This window comes from Pleurodeles waltl, chromosome 3_1, assembly GCF_031143425.1.
Source record: "Pleurodeles waltl isolate 20211129_DDA chromosome 3_1, aPleWal1.hap1.20221129, whole genome shotgun sequence".
Taxonomy (NCBI): domain Eukaryota; kingdom Metazoa; phylum Chordata; class Amphibia; order Caudata; family Salamandridae; genus Pleurodeles; species Pleurodeles waltl.
Window position 1 is genome coordinate 620,732,739 of NC_090440.1, and position 15,494 is coordinate 620,748,232.

Genomic DNA, 15,494 nt, shown 5'->3' on the forward strand with positions numbered 1-15,494 from the left:
ATGCTGCATCACCTCCCCTGCAACTGGACGGAACCAATGCCTCACCTCCCCTGCATAGCAGTAAGGAACTATTGCCTCACCTCCCCTGGCTGCAGCCAGGAACCGACTCTGCACCCGCCCCAACAACGCTTCATCTCCCCAACTCCATGTTCCGTCTTTGTTTTCTACTGTGCCTGGGCTCCGTGACTGGCCTGCACTCCCTCAGAGTGGCGTCAGGCTTTTGGGAATGACTCTGTCAAGAAGTGGTAATAGCCCCAGTTGGAGCTATCATGTGCTTAAGCGTTATTCTAACAGTTAATCTTGCAAAATTCTACTTGTGTACATTGGATTCTTGACATTTTGGTCTTATTCTATTTAGATAAATATTATCTATTTTCCTAAACTGGTGTGGAGTACCTGTTGTAGTGTTTTCACTGTGTTACTGTATGAGTTATTGCACAAATACTTTCCACATTGCCTTCTAAGTCAAGCCTGCCTGCTCTGTGCCAAGCTACCAGATGGAGAGCACAGGATGATTTAGGTTGTGTTGTGACTTACCCTGACTAGGACTGTGGTGCCTACTTGGACAGGGTGCATACCTCTGCCAACTAGACACCCAATTTCTAACAACCTCCATGACTTGGCCCGGGCAGAAAGGATACAGTGAGCTTGCATGTTAGTTAAATCTTTTGCTCGTTCACAATTCCCTCTGTTTTTACAGCGCGCCTTCAGTAGAAGTTATTTGCTTCAAGGCATTCCCCCATGCACTGCCTCAACCTATTCATGCAGCACAACACGTGCTAAAGACCTGTGAGAGGCTGAGAAGATCTTCAGTCAGGGTCCAGTGTCATCTGCCTTCTTCTGGACTTCATCACAGTTATGGGAGACAAGGGAGGTGCTTGGGTTAAAAATAATACACTATGGCTTAATGAAGCGTTATTTTACAGTGTTTTCTTACTTCTCATAATAGACAAAGGCGTAGTTTTAATTTGACATCAAGGCCCTCATTACAACATTGGCAGTAAAAGCCGCTTACCGCCATGCAGAAGACCGCCAACACACCGCCGCGGCAGCGGAATTCCGCCACGGTCATTATGACCCACTGCTCGGAATCTGCCAAAATTCAGACAACCACAGAAGTCCGCCACACGAAAGGTCAGTGATAAACTGGCGAAAACAAAACCTCCACCGTCACGCCAACAGAAATACGCCCTCACTATCACAACCCACGAATCAACCGCGGTATTCCCTTGGCGGTACACACCGCCGCGCTCAAAATACTCACACATCTCCAAAACACAGCCACATTGGACAATTCGAAATACACACACCTGATACACATACACACACCACTCCCACACACTCAAAACAATATAAAACACACACCCACAAACCCTTACGACCACAAATCACGAATGAAAGCCAGAGAGAGACACCACCATCAACAACACTAGCATCCACAGGCACACAACACCATCACCCACATAACTTCCATGCACCTCACACAACACACCACTACATATCAGCACATTTATCACCCCACACACCACCCCACACATCACCTACACCACCCCATGGCACGGCAAAGACGCCCCAGGTTCTCGGAGGAGGAGCTCAGGGTCATGGTGGAGGAAATAATTCGGGTAGAGCCACAGCTATTTGGATCACAGATGCAGCACACCTCAATTGCAAAGAAGATGGAGCTATGGCGAAGAATAGTGGACAGGGTCAATGCAGTGGGACAGCACCCACGAAATCGGTAGGACATCAGGAAGAGGTAGAACGACCTACGGGGGAAGGTGCATTCCGTGGTCTCCAGACACCACCTTGCGGTTCAGCAGACTGGCGGCGGACCCCCACCTCCTCCCCCACAACTAACAACATGGGAGGAGCAAGTCTTAGCTATTCTGCATCCTGAGGGCCTCGCAGGAGTAGGTGGAGGAATGGACTCTGGTAAGTCAAATCTTAACTATTACATCCTCCACCCTACCTGCATGCCATCACATACCCCCTCCCTCACCCTCACCCCCATCACTCCTACTCCTCACAAATGCCCCACTATCACAACCCACCCATCCCAACACCAAGCCCTGCATGCAACAACAAAGCATGGACACCCATCACTAATGCATGGCTACTGCACATACCCATACACCCCCCTTAACCATCATCACACAAGGTCCCACACAGGCATGCTAGCACTGGGGTACACGGTCACCCACCCATTGCAAACCATGACACACACAGATGCAATAATCATGCTTTTATACCCCTGCAGGACCCCTACCCAATGTCACCGTAGAGGAGGGTCCACACATGTCCACACCACCAACAGAGGAGGCCCACAGTGATGACAGCACCTCTGTCCAACCGGATCTAGATGACCAGCCCGGCCCATCGGGGATCTCGGGACAGTCGGTTCCCCACACCCAGTCACAGGCCACTACAGAGTTTCCCCCTCTGGAAACACCAGCACAGCACCCACCCAGCGGGCCCATACCTCCGTACCCAGGACAAGTCAATCAGCAGTGTGTCCACCACTAGAGGGAACCCAGGCTAACCCACCACCCCAACAACAACAGGGGCCTGGGGGCAGTGGTAGTGGGCACACGGTCCAGGGGACGGAGGCCCAGGAACACAGGGGAACTGGGAGGGCTGCTGTGCGACAGGGGGCGGACAGGCCCAGGGAACCCACTCTCCACGAGGCCCTCTGCTCCATCATGGGAGCCTACCACCACTCCCAGGAGACGATGGCAACGGTACTGGCCAAGTTTCAGGAGACCCAGCGCCTGCAGGAGGAACATTATTTGGGATTGAGGGAGGAACTCAGAACCATCAATTCCACCCTGGGCACCATCGTAGGGGTGCTGAAGGAAGTACTCAACACCAGGAGGGACACTGTGGCACTACAAGGGGCCCCTGACACTAGCCTGGACGATGAACTGCCCACCACCTCCGCCGGCGCTAGTGGACAGTAGGCACAGCCACAGGACCACCACACCAGCACCCCACCCCCTGCAGAGGGAGAACCACCCCGCAAACGGTTCCTGAGATCCAGGACAAAGACAGGGAACGATGCCAAGACCCCGCCAAGAAATGAGACCACCCTGAATGTCATGCTACTGTCCCACTTTGTCACCCTCTCCATCCTATAACTGCCCCAGCTCCACTTCCTATGCCCATTTGGGCAATGCACCTGTGAGACTAAATAGACTGGATTCTGCCATGGACATTCCTCTGCCATCACCCCTCACCATTTTACAACCCCCTCCAATATTGAGCACTTAAATAAACACCCTTAAAGCACAAAACAATCTGGAGTCTGTCTGTGATTTCGGAATACTGTATTAGCAATAACTGTGGCAAAAAGCTTTTTCATTGGTAATTTCAACATACCTATGTCACACAGCTCTAGTCCATGAGGAATCAAAGCAGATGTCACACAGTGGGACCCACATCTGTGAAATCGTAAGGGAAAGTGACAACTCAGTGACCATACACTGGGTGAAAACGACAGACAGTAGAGAGGTAGTAGTGTTTAAGTACAAGTAGTAGGCAGGTTTGTATTCTTAACTGTGTCTCACTGGAAATATTGCTGGATCACTGAGTCCCTGTTGTCCATGTCTTCTTCCTCTGCTTCCTCATCTTCACTGTCCACAGGCTCCCCCGCTGCAACAACACCGCCACCTGGACCATCCTCCTGCAGAAAAGGCACCTGTTGTCGCAAAGCCAAGTTGTGAAGCATACAGCAGGCCACGATGATCTGGCACACCTTCTTTGGTGAGTAGAATAGAGATCCACCTGTCATATGGAGGCACCTGAACCTGGCCTGGCCTTCAGGAGGCCGAAGGTCCGCTCGATCACCCTCCTAGTTCGCCCATGGGCCTCATTGTAGGGTTCCTCTGCCCTTGTCCTGGGATTCCTCACTGGGGTCAGTAGCCATGACAGGTTGGGGTAACCAGAGTCACCTGCAAATGGCGAGGGACAACTGTTAGACACACACTAACCTGGAGGGATATCCCCAGACCCAGAAAACCATTCCCACTGACTAGCTTCCAGGTGCTCAACTAATAACCACACACGGTGCCTCTGGAATTGACCCATCACATAAGGGATGCTACTATTCCGCAGGATGTAAGTGCACTGCACTGAGCCAGGGAACATGGCATTCACATGGGAGATGTACTAGTCTGCCAAACATACCATCTGTACATTCATCGAATGATAACTCTTCCGGTTTCTGTACACCTGTTCACTCCTGTGGGTGCGTACCAAAGCCACATGTGTCCCATCAATGGCACCTATGATGTTGGCGATATGGCCAGGGCATAGAAATCACCTTTCACTGTAGGCAAATCCTCCACCTGAGGGAAAACGATGTAGCTCCGCATGTGTTTCAGCAGGGCAGACAACACTCTGGACAACACATTGGAAAACATAGGCTGGGACATCCCTGATGCTATGGCCACTGTTGTTTGAAATGACCCACTTGCAAGGAAATGGAGTACTGACAGCACCTGCACTTGAGGGGGGATTCCTGTGGGATGGCGGATACCTGACATCAGGTCTGGCTCCAACTGGGTACACAGTTCCTGGATTGTGGCACGGTCAAACCTGTATGTGATTATCACATGTCTTCCCTCCATTATCGATAGGTCCACCAACGGTCGGTACACTGGAGGATGCCGCCATCTCCTCACATGTCCCAGCGGACGGTGCGTCTGAAGGACAACAGCGAGCACAGAGTCAAACAACTCAGAGGTACGTACCCACAGCTTACACAGAACACCATTCATAATCAAAAAGTGGCCTGTATGTGTGTTGAGTCTAGGCCAAGGTATGTGTGACGCCGTTGAAAATGAAGCCATGTGGGCCCCTGAAATGGCGGCTGCCTGACCTGTAAAGTGGGACAATGGGATGTGAGGTAACTGCGCTGGCGTTGTACACCGTCGCGGTAGGCGGTCGAAGACCGCGGCGCAATGCTGCATTGGTTAACATTGGACCCTATGGGTTCCAGGAGCCAATGACGATGTACGCCGGCGGTGACGGTACGCACCGCCGCGGACGTGACCGCCATTTTCTATCTGTTCATTCACTCGATACCTGATCTTCGACAGGAGAGGACCTACACTGCAAGTGCTGCTGTGTCCTCGGCCTGGAAGAGACAATGGCTCGAGTGTCTGGGGAAAGGGTCCCTGCCTTCACATCGGAGGAGTTGGAGAAACTCGTGGACGGGGTCCTCCCCCAGTACACTCTACTCTACGGTCCTCCAGACCAACAGGTAAGTACACTGGGAGCATGATGTATGGGCTATGCCTGTGTGAAGAGGGGTGGATGTAAGAAGGAAGGGGGGAGAGTGCGGCGTGCATGAAACGACGGTGAGTGCATGTGCCACATGGCAAGGGTAGGGATGGGGGCCAATCAATTTGACGGTGCAGTTGGTAATAACTTTCTCTTCCCCCTGTACAGATCATGTAGGTCAGTGCCCACCAGAAAAAATATATTTGGCGTGCCATCGCCAAGGACGTCTGGACCCTGGGGGTCTACCACAGACGGAGCACCCACTGCCGGAAAAGATGGGAGGACATTCGCCGCTGGGGCAAGATGACGGCGGAGGCTCAGCTGGGGATGGCCTCCCAGCGTGGGAGGGGTGCCCGTCGCACCATGACCCCCCTGATGTTCAGGATCCTGGCGGAGCCGTACCTGGAGTTGGATGGGCGCTTGAGGGCATCACAGCAGCCACAAGGGGGTGAGTACACTCGCATTCTGCTGACTTTGCGTGCAGTGGAGGGGTCTGGGTGGGGGAGGTGGGCTGTGGGTTTCCCTAGGCCAGGGCGAGTTCCGTAGGCAAGGTCCCTCCGTAAGGCAGGCCATGTGGCACCCCAGCACACCTCTGTAGAGTACCAAGTACACCTAGTCATGCCCCTGTGTCATCTATGTGTGCAGATGTCGTCCATAGCCTTGTAGGCCATTTCCAAGGAATTGAACAGTGGAGCCCAAGAGCGCGGCGTAGTGCAGGGGGCTTCTGTGTCTGTCGTGTCCGCCAACGGTAGCGGTAATGCATGCACTCAACATGTCTTTCTTCTGTCGTCCCCCCTCTTTTTGTGGTCTCCGTGTTCTTGTGTGCATTAGCATCATCAGGCGGAGGAGCAGTGGCACCTGAGCACGAGGGGCCTGCATCCCACATGGCCATGGAGGGCCACACTACGGAATCGGACTCCACCAGTGGGAAGGAGGGCGAGGGGAGCTCCACGGCGGGGACAGGAGCTGAGACCAGTGACACGGACTCGTCCTCTGATGGGAACTCCCTTGTGGTGGCGGCAACATCTGTGCCCCCCCCATCTAGAGGTACAGCCGCCACCCCCCCTTCCAGCACCGCCCTCCCAGCAGCCCCTCAGCCATTGCCCCGTGCCCGCTCACCCGGGCGGGTGGGCATCACCTTCGCCCCAGGCACCTCAGGCCCTGCCCCAGTCACCCCTGCTGCCCTCAGTGAGGAGGCCATTGGCCTCCTCAGGTCCCTCACTGTTGGGCAGTCTACCATTTTCAATGCCATCCAGGGTGTAGAAAGGCAGTTGCAACAAACAAATGCATTCCTGGAGGGCATTCATTCTGGTCAGGCGTCCCTTCAGCGAGCTTTTCAGACTCTGGCTTCAGCACTGATGGCAGCCCTTGTCCCTGTGTCTAGCCTCCCCCCTCCAACTTCGTCCACCCCGACCCAATCCCCTGTACCTCAGCCTATCCCAAGCACACCTACAGACCAGCATGCACACACGTCAACACACAAGGGAAGCTCAGGCAAACATAAGCACCACACATCCCACAGGCACTCACGCAAGCATCACACACATGCAGACATAGCAGCATCCACTGCCTCCACTGTGTCCCCCTCCTACTCGTCTCACTCCTCCCTCCCTGTCTCGTCTACACTCACACCTGCATGCACTACCTCTACAGCCACTACGTCCCTCTCCAGCACACCCACTACCACACCCCGCTCACATGCAGTCACCACCCCCACTACCATTCACACGTCCCCTGTGTCCTCTCCCAGTGTGTCTGTGACGCCCCCTCCGAAGATACACAAACGCAGGCACACACCCACCCATCAGCCATCCACCTCACGACAGCCTCCATTCACCCAAAGTCAGCAAACGAACACCTCCTCCACAACCTCTTCCTCCACTCCCAAACCCCCTCCAGCTACCCGTCCCAGTGTGTCCCAAAAACTTTTCCTGTCCAACCTTGACCTCTTTCCCACACCTCCCTCGCCCCGTCCGTCTCCTAGGTCCCGAACTAGCACCTCAGCCACAGCATCTCCGGGACCAGTGGTGCCTGTAGTCACTGGACTGTGAAGTGCACCGGCCACCAGGGCAGCCAGTGTGGCACGGAGCCACAGCACAGACAGTCCCCCACCTGTGAAGCATCAGAAGTTGGCCAGTGCCCGGCGGGAGAGGGGGAAGACTCCAGCCACCAAAGCCGCTCCCAGGGGTACAGGTGGGAGTGTGGAGTCAGCTGCAACACCTTCCAAGGTGGGGAAGGGGCTCAAGAAGGTCAGCAAGTCTGGGAAGAGCAGCACAGCGGAGAAGACCGCCATCATCCCAGCTGCCCAGGAGGCCACCGCCAGCACAAGCCCAGCTGCCCAGGAGGCCACCGCCAGCACCAGCCCAGCTGCCCAGGAGGCCACCGCCTGCACAAGCCCAGCTGCCCAGGAGGCCACCGTAAGCACAAGCCCAGCTGCCCAGGAGGCCAGCACCAGCCCAGCTGCCCAGGAGGCCACCGCCAGCACCAGCCCAGCTGCCCAGGAGGCCACCGCCAGCACAAGCCCAGCTGGGCCATGAAGGAACGCCAGCAAAAGCCCCGCTGTGCCATGAAGGTCCGCCAGCAGTTGAGTCACTGCAATGGAGACCACCGTCTCAAGCATCGCTGAACAGGGTACCGCCGCCTCAAGCAGCGCTGAACAGGGCACCGCCACCTCAAGCACCGCTGAACAGGGCACCACCGCCTCAAGCACCGCTGAACAGGGCACCGCCGCCTCAAGCACCGCTGAACAGGGCACCGGTGTCTCAAGCACCGTTGAACAGGGCACTGCCGCCTCAAGCACCGCTAAACAGGGAACCGGTGTCTCAAGCACCGCTGAACAGGGCACCGCCGCCTTAAGCACCGCTGAACAGGGCACCGCCGCCTCAAGCACCGCTGAACAGGGCACCGCCGCCTCAAGCACCGCTGAACAGGGCACCGCCGCCAACAGGGCACCGCCGCCTCAAGCACCGCTGGCCCATGAGCGCCAAGGGCACTGACGCTACTGAGTCTGTCACGGGCAGAATGAAGCACTCTGGGCACCATTCCCCCTCCAGAACCAGTGGAGAGATCCATCCACTACCTCTGTCCTTAGGAGGATGAAGCACTCTGGGTACCATGCCCCCTCCAGAACCAGTGGAGAGATCCATCCACTACCTCTGTCCTTAGCAGGATGAAGCACTCTGGGCACCATGCTCCCTCCAGAACCAGTGGAGAGATCCATCCACTACTTCTGTCTTTAGCAGGATGAAGCACTCTGGGCACCATGCCCCCTCCAGAACCAGTGGAGACTGTTATCCACTTGAGAGACTGTGGCTTTGCACTCCCCAGGATGGAACAGTGGGCAACCCACCCACTGTAGAGACTTGAGAGACTGTGGCTTTGCACTCCCCAGGATTGTACAGTGGGCATGTGGCCCCCTCGTGGATTTGGCGGTGTGCCCTCAAGCGGCTGAGGTGCCCTCCCTTTCCTCCCCTGAGGTGCCTGTTTTGTTGCTCTCTGATGCCCCTGCAGTGTTCTCTCCGTCATGGTCGGTGATCTTGTGTGGGCCTCGCCCATACCGTGTGGGCCCAGTGTTCCACGGACTTAATTGGAGCACTACCTGGACTACTATGCTTGGTATATATTTTGTAAATTTTGTATATATATATTTTTGCCTACTTGATTTTAATATATTACAATGGTTACACTCATTTTCTATTGTCTTTGCATTCTTCAGGGGGAGTTGGGGGGTGTAACTGTGATGTATCACTATGCATTGGTGTGTGTGTTGTAGTGGGTGAGGGTGGGGGTGGGGGTGTTGCGTGTTGCGTGTGTGTGTCCCTGTTTTTTCCCCTCTCCCCTCCCCTGTGTCGTAGGTGCAGTACTCACCGTGGTCTTCGCCGCCGGCCTTCGTGCTCCTGGTAGAGGAGCAGGATGACTATCACAAGGAGAATTTGGAGTTCCGGGTCCATGGTGTCCTCGTTCCTCGTGGAGTGTGTAGAGGTGAGCGTTTTCCCTTTGGAATTCCTGTTTCTGCCGTGTTTTTATCCGCGGTGAATCCGCCCGGAAAAGGTGGCGGATTGGTGGGTTGTAATAGTGTGGGTGGTACATTGTCTCCCGTCTGTCTGTTGGCGGTGACCGCCGCGCTGTTTGTTTGTACCGCCGTGGCGGTCGGAGTGTTAAAGTGGTTGTCTTTGTTAGCGGTTTCCGCCGTGGTCGTAATTGCAAATTTTTTACCGGCGGTCTTACCCGCCGCTTTAACACCGTCCGCCAGGGTTGTAATGACCACCCAAGTCTGAAAAGAGGTTTTTACCATTTTCTTTTGTGTTTCATACTTACACAATGGAAATAATCCCATTTATGAATCTGTGTGCGTTTGTTGCCTTTTCTGCTCTACCGGAACACAGATGAAAGGTTTAGATAGTTCAGATTTTATAATTTGCTATCTGGTACTTGTGGCTTGGTATTTACCACTTGAAAAGGAGGACTACATGACCCACAATGCAATCAAATCAGACATTTAGCTGTTAGCGTGTGACACAGGATATCAACATTATTTCTTCTTTCGGCCTTAAACTACTTCTAAAAGAGCAGAGTTTGTGAAATGCACAACTCCTTGCCTTTCAACTCAGTGCTGCAAACAAATGACGCTCTTTTTTTGCAGATCATATGGTGTCTTCTGTCTTTACCCATTCTTTTTATGTCCTATTTGTCCTTTGCGTCACAGAGCCAAGCAGTGACCCAGTTTCCAACCTTCACATTACAACCATACATAGGGGCTCATTACGAACCTGGCGATTCAGACTGCCATGCCTGAGGCGGCAGAAAAGACCGCCAACGGCATGGCGGTCTGAACCGCCATATAACTAACACAGGGAGGCCCTCCCCCACTGATAGGCTACCGCCGACAGGCAGCCTGACGATGGCGGATTACATTATCCGACAGAACAGTCCTGCAAGTAGTGCTGCCCTCTGGATAATGTACCCTGTTTCCCCCAGCCTTTCCCCGGCAGGTTCCCCCGCCAGGGAAAGGCTGGCGGAAGGGGTGCTCCGGGGCCCTATGAGGGCCCCTGCACTGCCCATGCTCTTGGCATGGGCAGTGCAGGGGCCCCCGTGCAGTGCACGTCACGCAGGTCACTGCCTGATTTACGGGCAGTGATCTACGCGACGGGTGCTGCTGCAACTGCCGCACTGAGGCATTGCCGACGGCTCCGCATGCCCTGCATTTTGCCGGGCCGGCGGGCGGAAACACTGTTTCTGCCTGCCGGCCCAGCGGAATGTTCTTTATGCAGTCGGCGGGGTCTTAAGGGGGCTGGTGGTCTATAGAAAGTCCGCCAGCATGAACATGGTGGTATTTGCCGCTGTGTTCATAATGACCCCCCATAGTCTCCAGTTTCACCCTTCCTAATTCAGTTATGATTATCCAAAGCAATAGCACGGTTACCATTTGCCTGAGCCTGCAAACGATTCTTGTGAAGTAATCAGATTCCAGTTTTGAAATTATCCTCAAATCGTCAAGACCAAACTCATTTTGTGAAGTAATCAGACGCTCATTTTCAAGTCATCCTCAGATCATCAGGAATAGTCGCATCTACAGGAGTCATCCGGTACTCATTTTCAAGTCATCCTGAAACCATCAGGCACAAGTTTCTAAGCTTCACTGATGACTTCAGGAGCATGATGATGTCTGATGTGAAAATGATCATCCAATGACTTTAGGATGGCTTCTGAAGTCATCCTGTTTGACATGGGAAAGACATGGGGCCCGATTCACAAAGGAAACTTCTGTGTAGTAGTTATGAATGTGGAGTCTTCGCAGTCGGGGCAGAGTTTCTTCACTCAGGGTGGAATCTCTGCACTGCAATATGCAGTGCGGAGATTCTGTCTCAATTTGTGAATTGAGCCTATGAGGAGCAGTGCCTGAGGCTCTCTCCAATGCATGGACCTAAGAGTGATGAATGGCTGATTCAACCCAATGAGATTGGATCTTGGGGCCTTTATTGCACACAGAGTTTTGATGAGCAGGCACATTAACCCTGAAACACCACTAACCAGCTTATCACAACATAACATGATACACATATGACCACTTCCCAATGATGATTGCAAGTAAGTATGCACTGATTGTCAAATCTAAAAGTGTTTCCAACGTTATTTCATTATGAAAAGTCACCTCTTTTGTCGATAGAATCAGATGTGAGCTCAGCGTGCAGTACACATATTTTTCGGAATTAAAGAGGTTTAATGCGATGTTTTTGTTCTTGCGCCAACAATACACTAAGTCAAGTCAAGTATTTAACTAAACACATGCATGTGTGCTTGTGAGGGGATAGGAAGGTGCCCCTTGGGGCTTTCTGTTCCTATGGCGGGTCCTCCTTTCCCTAGCCCGACAAAGCATGTTGGTATGTGTTGCATGGGCAAAGAAAACTCATGACATTCTGCACCTGTTTAAGCACCCATCAAACCAATCTTCCCGCAGTAACTTTCAGTGCCCTCACTCCATCCACAATGATGCCATTTTTATATACATGGTTACAAAGAAGAGGTACAGAAGAGCCATATTTATATACATATATTTGTGTGCATAGCTACCATGTGTTTAAAGTGAGTGGGTGCTGTTTATAACACACTTTTGGTAAAATAGGAAAAGTCAGGATTATAACTAGGGTCACAGCATTTTTCAGTATTACGAGTGAAAGTCAATCATTGTTCTGCAGCAACTTAAACAAGCATTGGCAATACAAATAGGTCTGGCTTATGAATTATTTTGCCTTTTATGTCACTGATGCATGTAGAAACTCAATGTGTCAGTATACAAGCATCCTGTCCTCATGTTTGCACTCATGCATCCATTTATCAGTCCACTGATTCATCCTTCCATTTACCCTCTGACACAATTGAAATAAAACACATGTGAACTAAACAACAGATGCAAGATAAATTAAAAGAATACAAATAGATAAAATAAAACATAATGCCTTCTAAACATGGCAGACATGAGTTTTGCAATAGCAAACCTAAACATAGTTGCAGTTGCCCTTCTTGCAGTGTTATTGTGAATAATCTATCATTGTTTTACATATGAAGCATCCTCCCCACACCTAGAGCCAAAATGTTCACCATTGTGAAATGGTAAAAAAACATGATGCACTATGTACAGCTGCATTCCGTAGTGATCTCCTGGTTAAGAGGAAGTGACTATTTGGAATGTGGCACACTGCAGATGAAATGAGCAGCAAGTAAGCAACCCATTTGCAGTGGCTGGAGAGCTGTAGTATCTCTTTAAGAAACATTAAAATGAAAAGAGGAGAAACAAAGAAATGAAATGGGAACTATACCAGGAGAAACTTCACAACTAAAGGACTAGCCAACTGGTGCTGACACTGAAGTTCACTCACTTTCAGGTGGATGTAAACAAGTGATCGGAAGATTCCATCATTTACAGGGCAAAAGAGCCCATGAACGATGCACACTGAACCATTAATCCATGCAGTTCAGTGTCATGTATGGAAGCAGAGTACAGATAACACTCAGGCAAGCCAATGGCATAACCCAAATAACCCAAACCTATAGAGATATATTTATTTATATATATGAATATATATATATATATATATATATATATATATATATATATATGGATGTATGTATTATTTCATTGTTTTTTCAATTACAAGATCCTGGCAGAGATGTAAGATGAGAGTCTAGTAAAAATTATTACAGTGTAAATCTTCTACCCCAGCATTTATCAGAGGCAGTAACTAACATCAAAATCATTCCTTACAAAAGTAATCTTACATTTCATGTAACAAAATCCATCTGTAGGTTGTAATACAGAGAAATAACTGTAAGGCATTAGGTCATTGGTTGAAGGGGATGAGAGCTTTCTCAGCAACAACCACAATCCTTGACAGGGTGAACCATAACAGCCACTAAATTAACCTGTGCCTAACCCTCTGGTAGCTTGACATAATAGCTGTCAGGCTTACTTTAATGGCAATGTGTAAAGTATTTATGCAGCACGCAAACAGCAGTAGAGTGAAAACACAACACAAGAGAAGTCCCACACAAATAAAGAAAAATGAAGTACATTTTAATGAATAAAATACCATAACGACAAAAATCCAATTAGTAGAACCGGAGAGATGCAGCTTCAAAGTTGTAGCACCAAAAAAAGCACAAAGCTCCAACTGTGGTTATCAACAAAGTCACAAGTTCAGGATGACTGCAATGGTGTGCAGACCAGGTTGCTGGAAAGTGTACCTGGTTGTACTTGAGGCTGAGATGCAAGGTCCTGTGTTACACTGTGTCAAGTTGCATCACACTGCGTTGGTTTCAGTGAGGCTGCCAATTAGGAGCTGGGAGGTCCTGCACTGTTGCTTCACATTGCATTGGTTCTGATGGAGCCATTGATCAGGAGCTCTTAAGTGCTGCAATGCAAGGTTCTGCATTGCATTACATCGCACTGCGTCGGTTCCGATGAGGCTGCTAATCATGAGCTGTGAGTTGCCGCTATGTGAGGTCCTACATCGATCTGCATCTCGTTGCACTAGTTCTGAGGGACCTCTAACTTGGAGAAGGAGTAGTACACTCTGTTGCCAGCCAGGAGTCCAGGACCTGGGGGCACATCTTGGGTTCAGGACTCACTTCAACAGAGGCCAATAGCAGGGCACAGGCAGGCCCAGTTGCGTCTGCTCAATTGGGCATATGCAGGACCGGTCTCTGAAGCTTGCTATGTCCCTGTAGCTCACACAGTAGGCCACCTAGCCCTTGGAGTCACTCTAGTGGTCCTTGGTTCAGGGACCAGAACCAGACTTCTTCCTCAGGCAGTAGCACAGCAGGGCAGTCCTTCCAACAGGAGGACTAGAGGGCAGTCATTCAAGTAGAAGGTAGCAGAGCAGTCCTTCTGAGTCTTTTATAGGTCCAAACGTGATCTGATAAGTAGTTTAGGGGGTCCAATATACCTAGTGCCAGCTTTTGAAGCCTTTAAAGTGGAGGACTCCCTCTACCACTCCCACATCTGGGTCTGGAAAGTTCCTTCCTTGCCCTGCCAAGGTTCTGAGTAGGGTTAGAAAAAAGACTAGTGTCAAATTCCTTTGAGTGTATGCTGGAGGCAGCTCTTTGAAAGGCAAGTGGGGCAGAGAACAGCTCTGTCTAATCATCCTGGTAGGATGGACCATCCTGCCCATATCTTGTCCCTATTTGTCTCACTGTCTGGAAGGAATACAAAAAGTCCATCTCCTGCACTATTCACAGACATGTGTCCCAGCACACAGACAGCAGGCACCAAATGGTTAGGACAAGAAAATGACAACTTTCTAAAAGTGGCATTTTCATAACTGTGACTTAAAATCTGATTTTCCCATGAAAGGGGATTTTAGATTACATTTTATTTGGGTCTAAACTTGACAATCATATCTGTTCCTAATCAAAAGTTAGCACTTATTAAATGCAATAAGGTAACCCAATGTTGTCCAATGGGAAAGCTTAGCCTTGCAGTAGCAAAAAGGAATTTAGGAGTTTTTCATTACCAGGATATGTAAAACTTAAAAACCTATGCCCTTCAATTTATATAGAATGCACCCTGTCATGTGGGCTGTTTATGGCCTATCTTAGGAGATTTTGGGCCAGTGAAAAGTTGTACTTTGCTAAGTCGTATTGGAAGTTTTTAAAACTGCACCACTGGCTGCAATGGCAGGCCTGAGACATGTTTTAAAGGACTACTTAAGTGGATGTCACAGTGAGTGCTGCAGGCCCACTAGTAACAATTATTTTGCAGGCCCTGGGTACATGTAGTACCATGTACTAGGGACTTATAATTAAACTAAATATGCCAGATAGGTGTATGCCAATTGTACCATGTTTTAGGAAGAGAGCAAAAGCACTTTAGCACTGGTTATAAGTGGTAAAGTGCACAGAGACCTAAAGCCAACAAAAATCAATAGGGTTTCAGGTCTAACAATAACAATCTACTCCTAAATGCCTATTGATTTTAACACAATCAATATTACAAGCCTAATGTGTTTATCATAACTTTTCATAATAAACAGATCAGGCCGTTGGCAACAGAAATGTTTTTCCTTTGTAAACCAATCAGGCTTGTTGCTGTTATCAATGGCTTATCACCATAATCAAATGAGGCCTATTGTGCTGAGCATAAACTTTCCCACACACACTATACAACCATCATACATACAGTCATGAAATTGCATATGTGTACACAATTACGGTTGATA